Source organism: Pristiophorus japonicus, chromosome 10, assembly GCF_044704955.1.
Source record: "Pristiophorus japonicus isolate sPriJap1 chromosome 10, sPriJap1.hap1, whole genome shotgun sequence".
Lineage (NCBI taxonomy): Eukaryota > Metazoa > Chordata > Chondrichthyes > Pristiophoridae > Pristiophorus > Pristiophorus japonicus.
The window spans coordinates 166,595,352-166,608,816 of record NC_091986.1 but is presented as its reverse complement, the minus strand read 5'-3'; the positions used below and the strand labels follow the sequence as shown (position 1 = coordinate 166,608,816).

The window sequence follows — 13,465 nt, the reverse complement described above, 5'->3', positions numbered from 1 at the left end:
CACATCAAACCTCCATTCTCTTCCTCTGGCATCCTCGAGCAGCCCGGCAAAGTGCACCGACCCAAAAAGCTGGCGGGGGTAGTCAGGAAAAAAGCAGACATTTTTGTACTGAAAATAGGTGACGTAGCGGAGCGGCAGCGGTGCGCACTTTAATGACGTCATTACGGCCGCAAGCCCCATACTGCAGCAGAGGTCTGGGGTTTGGGGTGGAAGTAGATACCGCCCCAAAAACTCCCACGCTAAATATGGGTCGTGGCGGCGAATGGACTACAACGCGGCGGCTACTCGATTCTGCCATATGGCTGCCACAAAACAGCCATGTAACGGGCCTTATCTGGACCCTGAATTTCAGCCTCACATTCTCTAACCCTGCTCTCTTACTTTCAGTGCTCTCTCTAACTCCAGTCTCGCTTCCTTATCCTAATTTCTCTCTCTCTGTATCAGCTTAAAATACTTTCTGTAGTTTATAGAAAAAGCTACAACAGGTATATAATTAGTCCATCATACTTTTTCTCACACACACAGACACGCTCTGAATAATGTAAAGTTTACCCAAATAAAGATTTTGAAGTTTGTCCTCTAGCATTTCTTCAAATAATTTTGAGAAACATTGAGCAAAATATTCCATCAGTTCAACTGATTGAGCAATATTAACGCATCCTGGGAATTTAGGTACAGTGCATAGGTCCAGACAGAAAAAGTTAAATTGAGATCATAAAAATCACAATTCTGGGCAACAAAATCAATTCTAAGCCCAGACTTTAAAGAGAGTCTGAGGCCTTCAAGCAAAAACTTTAATAATGGCATTAAAGCCAATAAAGACAATTCAATTGATAAATGTAATTAAGTAATTATGAATTGTGAGTTTTTGATTTTTTTGTTTTATTTGAAATCTTCTTCTGGACATTAAACATTTTAGTTATGAAGCAGAAGAAAAATGGCAGATGAAAATAAAATAATTGGAACCCAGTGGCCAGAATGTGCAACCGGAGGATAAGATTATGAAAATAGGGGCTATTGTGTGCATCAAAGGCTGTGATGGGGAATACTTAGAACTGGACATGCATATGTATTCCAGTCCCCATTCTATCCTTATTTTTACATGATTGCAATTTGGGAAACAGAGAAATAGAGTTTGTTGGAATAGCTCTGCAGAACTGGTTGAGGAACTGGGTGGTGCAAAACTGAGGTACTACAGCTTCACAACTGGTGGAAGGGTGCAACTACAGCATGGACAGTTTACATAGACAGTTAACATTATAAATGTGCACATAGGAATTTATAACGGAAAAGTTTACACTAAAGTGGGACAAAAACATAACATGAAGTGAGGTTTCATAGACAGAAAGTGCACACAGACGCACGATTTTTAATATATAATGTAGATAATATAAAAAGAGTGCACCAATGGAGACAGCAAAGGTAGATATATCACAAGTTGGCAATAGTGGTTCCAAACTAATTTGGAGAAATTGTACTGAAAGTACCAGTGGGTTAATTACAGATTTCCCAAAGCCTAATGCATGCTGGTAAAATGCTGGTTCATCAAGTAATGGTTAATTCTGCATTTGATCTTCTGCATACAAAGGACAGTTCCAAATGATGGCAGGAAAGTACATTCATAATCAAAGTACATAAACAACGTTGTCAACAGAGATAGTTATTCTAGTCTGAGGCCAAGACCCAATTTGAACAAACAGTGTTTAAGAACCATCCCTTCTTCAATACCTTTCAACTTGTGCTTTTGAATCTGTAAATCTAGGAAAAGGTTCTAGAAGTATCTAAATGTATTCTACTTCCCATTCCTACAACTTGCACTCCTGAAAGGTATTTCTTTTTCCTAGCCAATCTGCCTGCTTAGTTCATTGATGCCTGATGAGAGGCCGCACACACAGACTTCCCACAGGTGCTTCTGGGCTTATTGTTTACTTTGCGTCTAGAATAATCAATTAATAATAAGTTTAGTTTAAGTTTAAATTAAATTCCAATGGTTGCAGACTCTGACTCCCATTTATGAATTGAATGCAGTTAGGGTCCAGTTCAATGGAAGATGTTTATTTTTAAAAGGGGCCTTTAATAAAGAAAGAGTGTGAACAGGTCTTCCCTCCAATGCTTCAGGTTAGCTCAAATGCAAAATCCATTCTTGGTTTACTGCGCTTTGTTTAATGTGGATTGAAATAAGCTGTGTTTTGGATTGTTTTTAAATATACTTCTAACTTACTTGAATAACCAATAAAAAAGCAACAAAAAAATACACTCTCACCACAATAGCAAATCAGAATTTGCAGCCTTTTACAAAATGCCCATACCAGAGCATTGAAATGTGCAGCCATCTATAAAAGGTGCAGGTTCTTTCATTTGAAATCTCTGTCTTCTATCACTAAACAGTATTTCTGACTAATGAGGAATGCCAGGACAATTCATAAAATAAGTAACAGATGATACTAAGCTGTGAGCTGTGAGGAGGATGCTAAGAGGCTGCAGGGTGACTTGGACAGGTTAGATGAGTGGACAAATACATGGCAGATGCGGTATAATGTAGATAAATGTGAGGTTATCCACTTTGGTGGTAAAAACAGGAAGGCAGATTATTATCTGAATGGTGACAGATTAATAAAAGTGCAGGTGCAACGAGACCTGGGTGTCATGGTACATCAATCATTGAAAGTTGGCCTATACAGGTACAGCAGGCGGTGAAGAAGGCAAATGGCATTTTGGCCTTCATAGCGAGAGGATTTGAGTATAGGAGCAGGGAGGTCTTGCTGCAGTTGTACAGGGCCTTGTTGAGGCCACACCTTGAATATTGTGTACAGTTTTGGTCTCCTAATCTGAGGAAGGACATTCTTGCAATTGAGGGAGTGCAGTGAAGGTTCACCAGACTGATTCCCGGGATGACAGGACTGACATATGAAGAAAGACTGGATAGACTAGGCTTATATTCAATGGAATTTAGAAGAATGAGAGGGGATCTCAACTAAACACACAAAATTCTGACGGGATTGGACAGATTAGATGCAGGAAGAATGTTCCCGATGTTGGAGAAGTCCAGAACCAGGGGTCACAGTCTAAGGATAAGGGGTAAGCCATTCAGGACCGAAATGAAGAAAAACTTATTCACTCAGAGAGTTGTGAGCATGTGGAATTCGCTACCACAGAAAGTTGTTGAGGCCAGTTCGTTAGATATATTCAAAAGGGAGTTAGATGTGGTCCTTACGGCTAAAGGGATCAAGTGGTATGGAGAGAAAGCAGGAATGGGGTACTTAAGTGCATGATCAGCCATGATCATATTGAATGGTGGTGCAAGCTCGAAGGGCTGAATGGCCTACTCCTGCACTTATTTTCTATGTTTCTATGTATCATAAGTATGTATCAGTAATTTCTGTCTAATTACTAGCAAATGTCATACAATTCGTACACATTATGGGACTGTGGGAGGGAAGTATAAAAAATCACTTTGTGAAGATTCAAACAGAGAGTTACAGGAGACATGAGCATGGATCTGGGAGGCAATGACACGTTCAAGGTCTTTGGAGAGGAAATAGAGATTTTAGATGGGATTATAGTTTGCAAAGAGAGAGGGGGTGAGAGTGGAATTTTTGAAGAGGCAGGATGTTAATGGCAGTTTTGAAAGGTAGGGGGACAGTACTTGAAGAGAGGGAACCATTTATAATATCAGCTAACATGGGGGCTAGGAAAGAAAGCTGGGTAGTCGGTAGTTTAGTAAGAATGTGATTGAAGGAGCAGGATGTGGGTCTCATGGATCAGATAAACTCAAAGAGGGCAAATCTGGAACTGGGAGTTAAACTGGAGAGAAAATAGATTTAGGCTGGGGTCAAAGGCAGCAGGGGAGGTTTGGCTTGGTGGCAAAGGGAAGGAGGAAACAGCAGATGCAGCTGAGCATATGATTCTTTGGCGACAAAGAAGACTATGAGCTCCTCGCACTTGGTAGAGGTGAGGGTGGAGGGTATAGAGGGAGCTTGACTGCACTAATGCACAAAACTGTTCATATGTATTTCTCAAAAGAATTTGCTTCCTAGAATGAAAATCCATATGCTATCAGATTTTTTTATTATTTAAAAAGTATTTTATTTCTTTTCTTCTCTTCTCTTCTCTGGTTCGCCTAAATAAACATAGTGTCTGGGCAAGTGACCTTCTCCTGGCCCTTGTCAATGCTTTCCTGTAACTAGGTGCGCATGAAAGTGGCCCAGAGTGATTCACCCTCTGATTTCCTGCCATCTCTGTGGGGAAGACAGGCACAAATTACATTGTGTCACTCTGTAGCACAGGCCATTGGAGCTTCAACATTTTGGGCCACTGTGCGTCCCAGGGTTTAAATGGATCTGAAATCCTTTTGAAAGATAAGCTTCTGAAAGCAATCAGCGAGCTCCTCTCTTAGAAGTCAGTAAGTGACTTTTGATTTGCATGTACCTTTGCTCATGTGCTGGTGTTAGTGAACAGAATCACTATAGAAGTTTAACGAAATACTATCGTATCATTTAGGCACATTATGCAAAACAGTTCATGAGACTTGTAAACAAAGAAATGTGCAAATGAACACCAATGTTCAACTAAAGAGATTAGCAAGTCAGAAAGCACATGGCAAATATTTGTGTTGTAATATATACATTGAAATGGACAATGGCTAGCCCTTTAATGTAGCTGGGGAAATTATCTCACTTGAGAATTTTATTTCAACATTTCATTAATTCACAAGCAAAATACTGCAGATGCTGGAATCTAAAATAAAAACAGGAAATGCTGGAAATAATCCACCGCTACCTGTAAGGACTCCATTCCATTCTCCCAGTTTCTCCATCTCCGTTGCATCTGTTCTGATGACGCCACCTTCAATACTAGTGCTTCTGATATGTCTTCCTTTTTCCTCAACCGAGGATTACCCTCTACCGAGTGTCCATTCTATTTCCCACACATCTGCTCTCACCCCTTCCCCTCCCTCCCAGAACCGCAATAGGGTTCCCCTTGTCCTCACCTTTCACCCCACCAGCCTCCACATTCAACAGATCTTCTGCCATTTCCGCCACCTCCAGCGTGATCCCACCACCAAACACATCTTCCCCTCCCTTCCCAGCATTCCAAAGGGACCGCTCCCTCCGCGACACCCTGGTCCACTCCTCAATCACTCCCAACACCCCATCCCCTTCCCACGGTACCTTCCTGTGCAAGCATAGGAGATACAACACCAGCTCTTTTACCTCCTCCCTTCCCACTGTCTAGGGCCCCAAACACTCCTTCCAGATGAAACAGCGATTTACTTGTACTTCTTTTAATTTAGTATACTGTATTCACTGCTCACGATGCAGTCTCCTCTACATTGGGGAAACCAAACGCAGATTGGGTGACTGCTTTGCAGAACACCTCTGTTCAGTCCGTAAGCATGACCCCAAGCTTCCGGTCACCTGTCACTTTAATTCTCCGCTCCACTCCCACTCTGATCTCTCCGTCCTTGGCCTCTTACACTGTTCCAAAAAAGCTCAATGTAAACTCGAGGAACAGCACCTCAACTTTCGTTTAGGTACTTTACAGCCTTCTGGACTCAATATCGAGTTCAACAATTTCAGACCATAACCCCCTGCCCCAATATTTTTTCTCTCTTTTTCTTTCCCATGGCAACTGTTGATGATTCTACTATTTCCATTTCCACCTTATATAGACTCATCTTTTGCTTAACTTGCCGCATTAATATCTCTTTTTGCCTTGCACCATCATCCCTTTTGTCTCTTAATCTCTCCTGCCTTTCACCCTATAACATACCTTCCTTTTTTTTTCTTTCCTCCCCCCTCCCCCTGGCCCTACACTTGCTTAAAAACTTTTTACATCTCTAACTTTTTCCAGTTCTGACCAAGGGTCATCGACCTGAAATGTTAACTCTGTTTCTCACTCCACAGATGCTGCCTGACCTGCTGAGTATTCCCAGCATGTTCTGTTTCTTTTTACTTAATTCACTACAGCTGCACAGTTAATGAGTTAGCAATGTTATATTTAACATCTTAAAACACTTAATTTACCCGACCTTAGCAGCATAAAACTGTTACATTGTCTTGCCAAAATAACTCCCTTATTAGCTATCTTACCATTACTTAGAGCTTAGCGAATGGATTAAATAACCAGCTCATTATGTTTGAAGCTACAATATACACAAAATAGACCATGACCGACAACTACCAGAATGAAAAGTATGCTGCACTGAAATTGGGAGCTGTACCAAGCCAAGAGCGAATGATAAGAGTTGTTGATCAAAGTATTCAATAATTTGACCCCTTTATATCTCAATCTTTCACAAATATTACACCTCCGTTTCACATGAATTACAAGACACCGTTAATGTACAAATAATTCCACACTAGAGCGTCAAGAAATAACTTACCATGAATAGGAGAAAATATTTTTATAGGCAACGAACAACCTCGAGATCTTAAAGCAATGTTATACTCCTGTAAAAAAAAAGAGAATACGTTATTAGGATAGAAGCTGATGGTCAAAACTCCATAAAGTTGTGCGATGGAATGTGATGATTTTTATATAATAAACCGAGCACTTCTTGACAAGCCTGATACTGATATTTTCCCTCATATAGCCAATAGAAAATGATAATCACTAATAGATTTTGCTTCAGGTTCTTCTCGATGCTTTTGTTTGTCCCTCTCGAAATCCACGCAACTTGCCAGTATTTGGAGAAAATCAACCGCGATTTTGAAAATGAGATTCCCTCCTGGAAATCCTAGATTTAAAGATCAGCCACATTTCGCCTCTTCCAGCTATGTAAACACAACGTCAGGCAAATTGCTGCCTCTCAACAATAAATGACACGGGGAAAGCGTGGAGTTTATTGTTGCACTTCGCACATCTGCCCACAAAGCATCCCAGCTGACAGCTGTGGCGTTTCTGCAGATGTTGCCCCTGCTCAGACTGTAATCTTTGATCCATTTTCCGCAAATCAGTGCTTGCTACCCTACTCTGGCTTCCCTTACGTACATCCACAATACACCGTGAACATACCTTTCTCTGCGGACTAGCTGAAATCAGCGTAAAGTGCAGGTATCTGCGCTCCGGTGCCGAGCATCACACGCAAATCAGTGACCGCTTGGCCGGCACTGCGAAGACCGGTGTGGAAAGACCGGACCGGATTTGATCGGATTGGCACCCCCGCTGCAATCACCAAGCCTGCAGCAGTGTACCCTCCCAGTCCGCGCCAAATCCCACCGTCCAGCAAACAGACTGCAAACAACAGCGTCTCCTATCGACTTACCCAGGACACCAGCAACGCTTCATTTTAATAGTCCGTTTACTAACATTATAGTTCTTGAGTCATGGACATTGATACAATTAATATAATGATATTTATCTTGCAACTTCAGCATTTATTAAATAAGGACATGGGTACAAAATTGATAAGACTCATGTTTGAATAGAGATGAGAGGATTTAAAAAAAATGACTACAACTGTATAGATGGAAAAATTATCCACATATCTAAAAGGAGAAAGGTGGAGGAACTTCTAGTGCCTTCAAAAGATTTCCACGTGTATTAAAAAAGAATGGAAGATGGAATCTCCCACCTTGTAAAAGCAACAGCTCAGACTAAATAAACATGATCCCAAATAGATTAACAAACAAATTAAAAGTGGAATAAAGAGGGAAAAGGGCCTATATAAATCATGCAGAGAGAAAGGAAAAGGGGCTCACTGAGGTTAATGTAAGAATATGCAGACACACATTAATTGGAGGAGTACGAGGGCAGTCAGACAAGAGCTGAAAGCCATAAAAGATGCAAATGGTCTTGAAACTGAGAATGGGCACACAATAGTAAATATTCTAAATGATTACTTCCTCCAAGCATTCACAAGGCAAAACATGAGCAACATGCCCTCTCCAAACAAAGATATCCCAAGTAAAATCAATTACTTTGTTATATGAGATAGAAGTCCTCGAAAGGCTAAAAGGACTCAAAACAAATGAATCCTCAAGAAAAATTGTACTTAATCCCAAAATTCTGAGAGAGGCTTGGGAGGAGATTTATGAGACACTGTCAATCTTTATGAGGGAGTCAGTGGACAATTGGTGAGGTAACAGTAGATTGGAAACAGGTGCCCATATTCAAAATAGTGATGAAACAGACACAAAAAAAAATACAAAATAACAAAAAAAACCACAAAAAAGGGCCTTGAAAAATGTTTGGAGTGTCCCCCAGATCGGGGGGCACTTGATTTAATGTTTACTTTTTCTCCCCAAAATGAGTTGAAACAGACACAAGCACCTACAAAGTTATTAGTCTTACTTCCATGCCATGAAGGATAATGGAATCCATTATCAAGACTAAACATGAGGATTATCAGTACAATAACAATCTAGTAAACAGTAGTCTACATGGATTCAGAAGAGAGAGATCCTACCTGTCCAATCTTGTCGACTGAGTGCTTCTCGCTCTCCAACCAGTATTTCTGTTCTGAGTACTGGTGAGGGCAATGGTTTCTCCGGGCTGTACAGCCAGAGTCACGTCCATGGCACCACGGGTTTCTCAGCTGTACGGGGGAGGAGGAGGAGGAGGAAGACAGGGAAAGCAATAGGAGTAGGGGATTCGATAAGAGAGCAGACATTTCTGCAACTGCAAATGTGACTCCAGGATTAAGGATGTCACTGAGCGGCTGCAGTTCATTCTGAGGGGGAAGGGTGAACAAGCAGAGGTCAGGGTCCTTATTGTTACCAACGACATAAGTAGAAAGAGTGATGAGGTCCTGCAGGCAGATTTTAGGGATCTAGGAAAGAGATTAAAAAGCAGGACCTCAGAGGATTACTCCTGGTGCCACGCGCGGGTGAGTATAGAAATAGGAGGATAGGGCAGATGAATGCGTGGCTGGAGCGATGGTGCAGGAGGGAGGGCTTCAGATTCCTGGGGCATTGGGGCCAGTCCTGGGGGAAGTGGGACCTGCACAGGCCGGATGGGTTGCACCTCAACAGAGCTGGTACCAATACTCTCGCGGGGAGGTTTGCTAGTTGGGGAGGGTTTAAACTAAGTTAGCAGGGGGATGGGCACCAGGATGTAGCATTAAAAAGGAGAAACAGAGGACTGGGAGAGCCAGATTTCACTAAATCAAGAAAGAGTAAGGTATTAGGTGGGGTCAGACTAAGAGAGAACACAGGATGATCTAAGATAGATTTACAGTGTATGTATGTGAGGTCGGGACCAGCGAGGTCCGGAGATCGGAAGCGAGAGGAGCGGAGGTCGGGACCGGCCCCAGCCTCCTGCTCCAGCCTCATGCTCCAAACTCTAAACTCCAACTGCTCCTCTGACTGTCCCATGGTCAGGCCTTTTTTGATTTACCCGCAGCTCCAGCCTCATGCGCCAAACTGCTCCTCTGACTGAGGTCCTGTGGGAAGGAGGAAAAAAGGAGGACAGTAGGAGTATGTTTGAGTTTGTGTGTATGTATTGGCTCATGCGGCAGAGTCTGGTCTCCAGTCATCTTGGATCCCCTTGCCACTGAACCAAGACCTTGCTCTATTAAGCCTGTGTGGTAGCTGGTGTGCAATGGCCACCCCACGTTAAAAGAATTCACGCACAGGCATCTTCCACCATTTAAAATGGGTTAATCAGTCACCTGAGTACTAATTTTTAGTGTGGAAGGAAGTCATCCTCGACCCCGAGGGACTGCCTATGATGATAATGTATGTGAATGTACGAAGCATAGTAAACAAGGTTGGTGAGCTGCAGGCGCAAATAGCCACATGGGAATATGATGTTGTGGCAATAACAGAGACTTGGATATAGGGTATATAGGAAAGCTAGGAGGTGGTGTGGCAGTATTGGTTAAGGAGAATGTTGCAGTTCTGGAGAGAGAGGATGTCCTGGAGGGGTCAAGGACAGAATCTATATGGCTAGAGTTAAGAAATAATAGAGGTGCCATTACACTACTAGGTATATTCTATAGGCCACCAACTTGTGGGAAAAATATGGAGGAGCAAATTTGCAGAGAAATTACAGAGATGCAAGAACTATAGGGTAGTGATAATGGAGCCTTCAACTATCCTGATATAGTCTGGGATAACAATAGTGTAAAGGGCAGAGAAGGGGAAGAATTTCTGAAGTGTTTTCAGGAAAACTTTCTTGATCAGTATGTTTCCAGCCCAACGAGGAAGGAAGCATTGATGGATCTGGTTTTGGAGAATGAGGTAGGTCAAGTGGAGCAAGTGTCAGTAGGTGAACATTTAGGGAACAGTGATCATAGTATCATAAGGTTTAGATTAGCTATGGAAAAGGACAGGGAGCAATCTAGAGTAAAAATAATTCATTGGAGGAAAGCAAATTTGAGTGGGATGAGAACGGATGTGACCCGGGTAAATTAGAATCAAAGATTGGCAGGTAAAACTGTAGTGGAAAAATGGGCTGCCTTTAAAGAGGAAATAGTTCGAGTACAGTCGAGGTACATTCTCACTAGGGGAAAAGGTAGGGCAACTAAAGTCAGAGCTCCCTGGATGATGAAAGAGATAGAGAGTAAGATGAAGCAGAAAAAGAGCGTGTATCACAGATGTCAGGTCGAGGATACATCTGAGAATCAGGCTAAGTATAGAAAGTTCAGAGGAGAAGTAAAAAAGTAAGTAATGGGGGCAAAGAGAGGGGATGAGAATACAATGGCAGCTGACATAACAGGTAATCCAAAAGTGTTCTATAGGCATATAACTAGTAAACGGGAAGTAAGAGGTGGGGTGGGGCTGACTGGGGATCAAAAAAGGGACCACGGAGGCAGAGGGTATGGCTGAAGTACTAAATGAGTACTATGCATCTGTCTTCACCAAGGAAGAAGATGCTTCCATAGACATTGTAAAAGAAGTGTTAGAGGAGATACTGCATGGGATAAGAACTGCTAGAGATGAGGTACTAGAAAGGTTAGCTGTATTTAAAGTAGGTAAGTCACCCGGACCGGATGGGATGCATCCTAGGATGCTGAGGGAAGTGAAGGAAGAAACTGTGAAGTTACTGCCCATAATCTTCCAATCCTCCTTAGAAATAGGGATGATGCCAGAGGACTGGAGAATTGCAAATGTTACACCCTTGTTCAAAAAAGGCCGATCTGTTTAACCTTGGTCATGGGGAAGCTTTTAGAAACAATAATCAGGGACAAAATTAACAGTCGCTTGGACAAGTGTGGATTAATTGAGGAAAGCCAGCACAGATTTGTTAAAGGCAAATCGTGTAACAGAGAGGATTGGTGAGGGAAATGCGGTTGACGTGGTGTACATGGATTTCCAAAAAGCGTTCGACAAAGTGTCACATAATAGGCTTGCCACAACAAAGTTGAAGCCCATAGAATAAAAGGGACAGTGGGAGCATGGATACGAAATTGGCTAAGTGACAGGAAACATGAGTAGTGGTGAACGGTTGTTTTTTTGGACTGGACTGTTCAGCAAGGGTCGCTACTAGGACCACTGTGTTTCTTGATATTTATTAATGTTTTGGCTATGGGGGTACAGAACACAATTTCAAAATTTGCAGATGACACAAAACTTGGAAGAATATTGAAAAATGAGAAGGAGAGTGATAAACTTCAAGATGACTTGGGCTGGGGGAATGTGCCGAAACGTGGCAGATAAAATTTAACACAGAAAAATGTGAAGTTGTGCATTTTGGTAAAAGAATCAGGAGAGGAAATATAAACTAAAGGGTACTATCCTAAAGGGGGTGCATGAAGAGAGAGACCTCGGGGTATATGTGCACAAATCATTGAAGGTGGTAGGGCAGGTTGAGAAAGCAGTTAAAAAAGCTTAAAGCATCCTGAGCTTCATGAATACAACAACAACAACTTATATTTATATAGCACCTTTAACGTAGTGAAATGTCCCAAAGCATGTTACAGGAGTATTATGAGATAAAAATTTGACACCAAGCCTCAGAAGTAGAAATTAGTGCAAGTGACCAAGCGTTTGTCAAAGAGGTCTGTTTTAAGGAGTATCTTGAAGGAGGAAAGAGAGGCAGAGAGGTTTAGGTAGGGAGTTCCAGAGCTTGGGGCCTAGGCAACAGAAGGCACAGCTACTAATGGTTGAGCGATTATAAGAGGTTGAGATTTGATAGAAGTGTTCAAAATGATGAGGGTTCTGGACAGAGTAGATCGAGAGAAACTGTTCCCATTGGCAGGAGGGTCGAGAACCAGGGGACACAGATTTAAGGTGATTGGCAGAAGAACCAAAGGCCACATAAGAAAAAACATTTTTACACAGTGAGTGGTTAGGATCTGGAATGCACTCCTGAAAGGATGGTGGAGGCAGACTCAATCACGGCTTTCAAAAGGAAATTGGATAAGTACCTAAAAGAAAAACATTTGCAGGACTAGGGGGTGAGGTTAGCTGTGGTGCTCTTGCAGGGAGCCAGTATGGGCTCGACAGGCCGAATGAGCTTCTTCCGTGCTATAATCATTCTATGATTCTATTCTATGATTTCTTTGAGGAATGACAACACAAGTGAACTGGAAAGCCCTATGATGCAGTGTACCTGACTTCCAAAAGACCTTTGATAAAGTTCCACATGAAAGGCTATTAATTAAACTCAAAGCTGTTGGAATTCAGGGAATACATAAGAAACTGGCTGACAGGTGGGAAACAACAAGTACCCGAGAGAGGAAATACATCGGAACAGAGTGATGCTCAGTGCTGGGACCACTACCATTTCTAATTTACATAAATTATCTGGATTCTCTAGGATAGAAATTGGACCTCATTGCACCTGTTTTACGCCCAGATGGAATAAGGGTCAATTTTGGGGACCGACATCCTACGCCCCAAGAATGCCTGATGTTGAATTGGGCTATTTTTCAGGCATTTGGCTCCTTAGGAAAATTGGGACCTGGGCGTTGAGCCTTCTCCGCTCAGGTTTTCCAGGCGTGGATGTGGCCCAGAAAGCGGCTGCCACAGAAAAGGGGAATTATTTATTTTTTAGGTTTGATGTGGAGCCAGGAGGAGCAGGAGTGCTCCTCCCGACTCTCTGTGATCGCCACCCCCCTGTTTTCCTCCTGGGACTTACCTTTGGGCAGTTAACCGCAAGACAAGTGGTCCGATCTTTTCAAAATGGATGAGCTGACTGTGGGGGTGTGACAGCTTGCCCAAATAATGTTAACAAGGCCAAAGGCCCAATTTCAAGCTAGCCTTCCAGTTGGCGCACACCCATCTAAGCGCAGCACCCATTTCATGCCCCAAAACAAGCCTAAGGGACATCCTTTGAGACTGTGCACTATCCCTCTTTTTCCTTCTCAACCTCTGTACATCCTTTGATACTGTTGACCATACTATCCTCTTCCAACACCTCGCCTCCGTTTTGTGAGATAGTTTTGCTTGGTTCCACTGTTGCCTATCTGATTGTAGCCAGAGTATCTCCAGAAATGCCTTCTCTTCCCTCTCCTGCACCATTACCTCCAGAGTCTACCAAGTATCTATCCTTGGCACCTTCCATTTCTTAACCTACT

General features: G+C 42.5%; 1 protein-coding gene across 4 annotated transcripts in view; it reads right to left on the bottom strand.

The window, feature by feature from the left end:
- LOC139275187 (microtubule-associated tumor suppressor candidate 2-like) overlaps positions 1 to 13,465 on the bottom strand; it is an 876,619-nt gene that overhangs the window by 827,800 nt on the left and 35,354 nt on the right. For 2 of the 4 annotated variants that reach the window (XM_070892299.1, XM_070892303.1), the window contains exons 3-4: positions 8,411 to 8,539; positions 6,386 to 6,452 (exon numbers count right to left, since the gene is read on the bottom strand). The gene's annotated coding sequence lies outside the window, so the exon portion shown is untranslated. Of the gene's footprint in view, positions 1 to 6,385; positions 6,453 to 6,616; positions 6,668 to 7,017; positions 7,169 to 8,410; positions 8,540 to 13,465 lie in introns of those variants that run through there. The other 2 variants (XM_070892301.1, XM_070892302.1) reach the window with 2 other exon arrangements.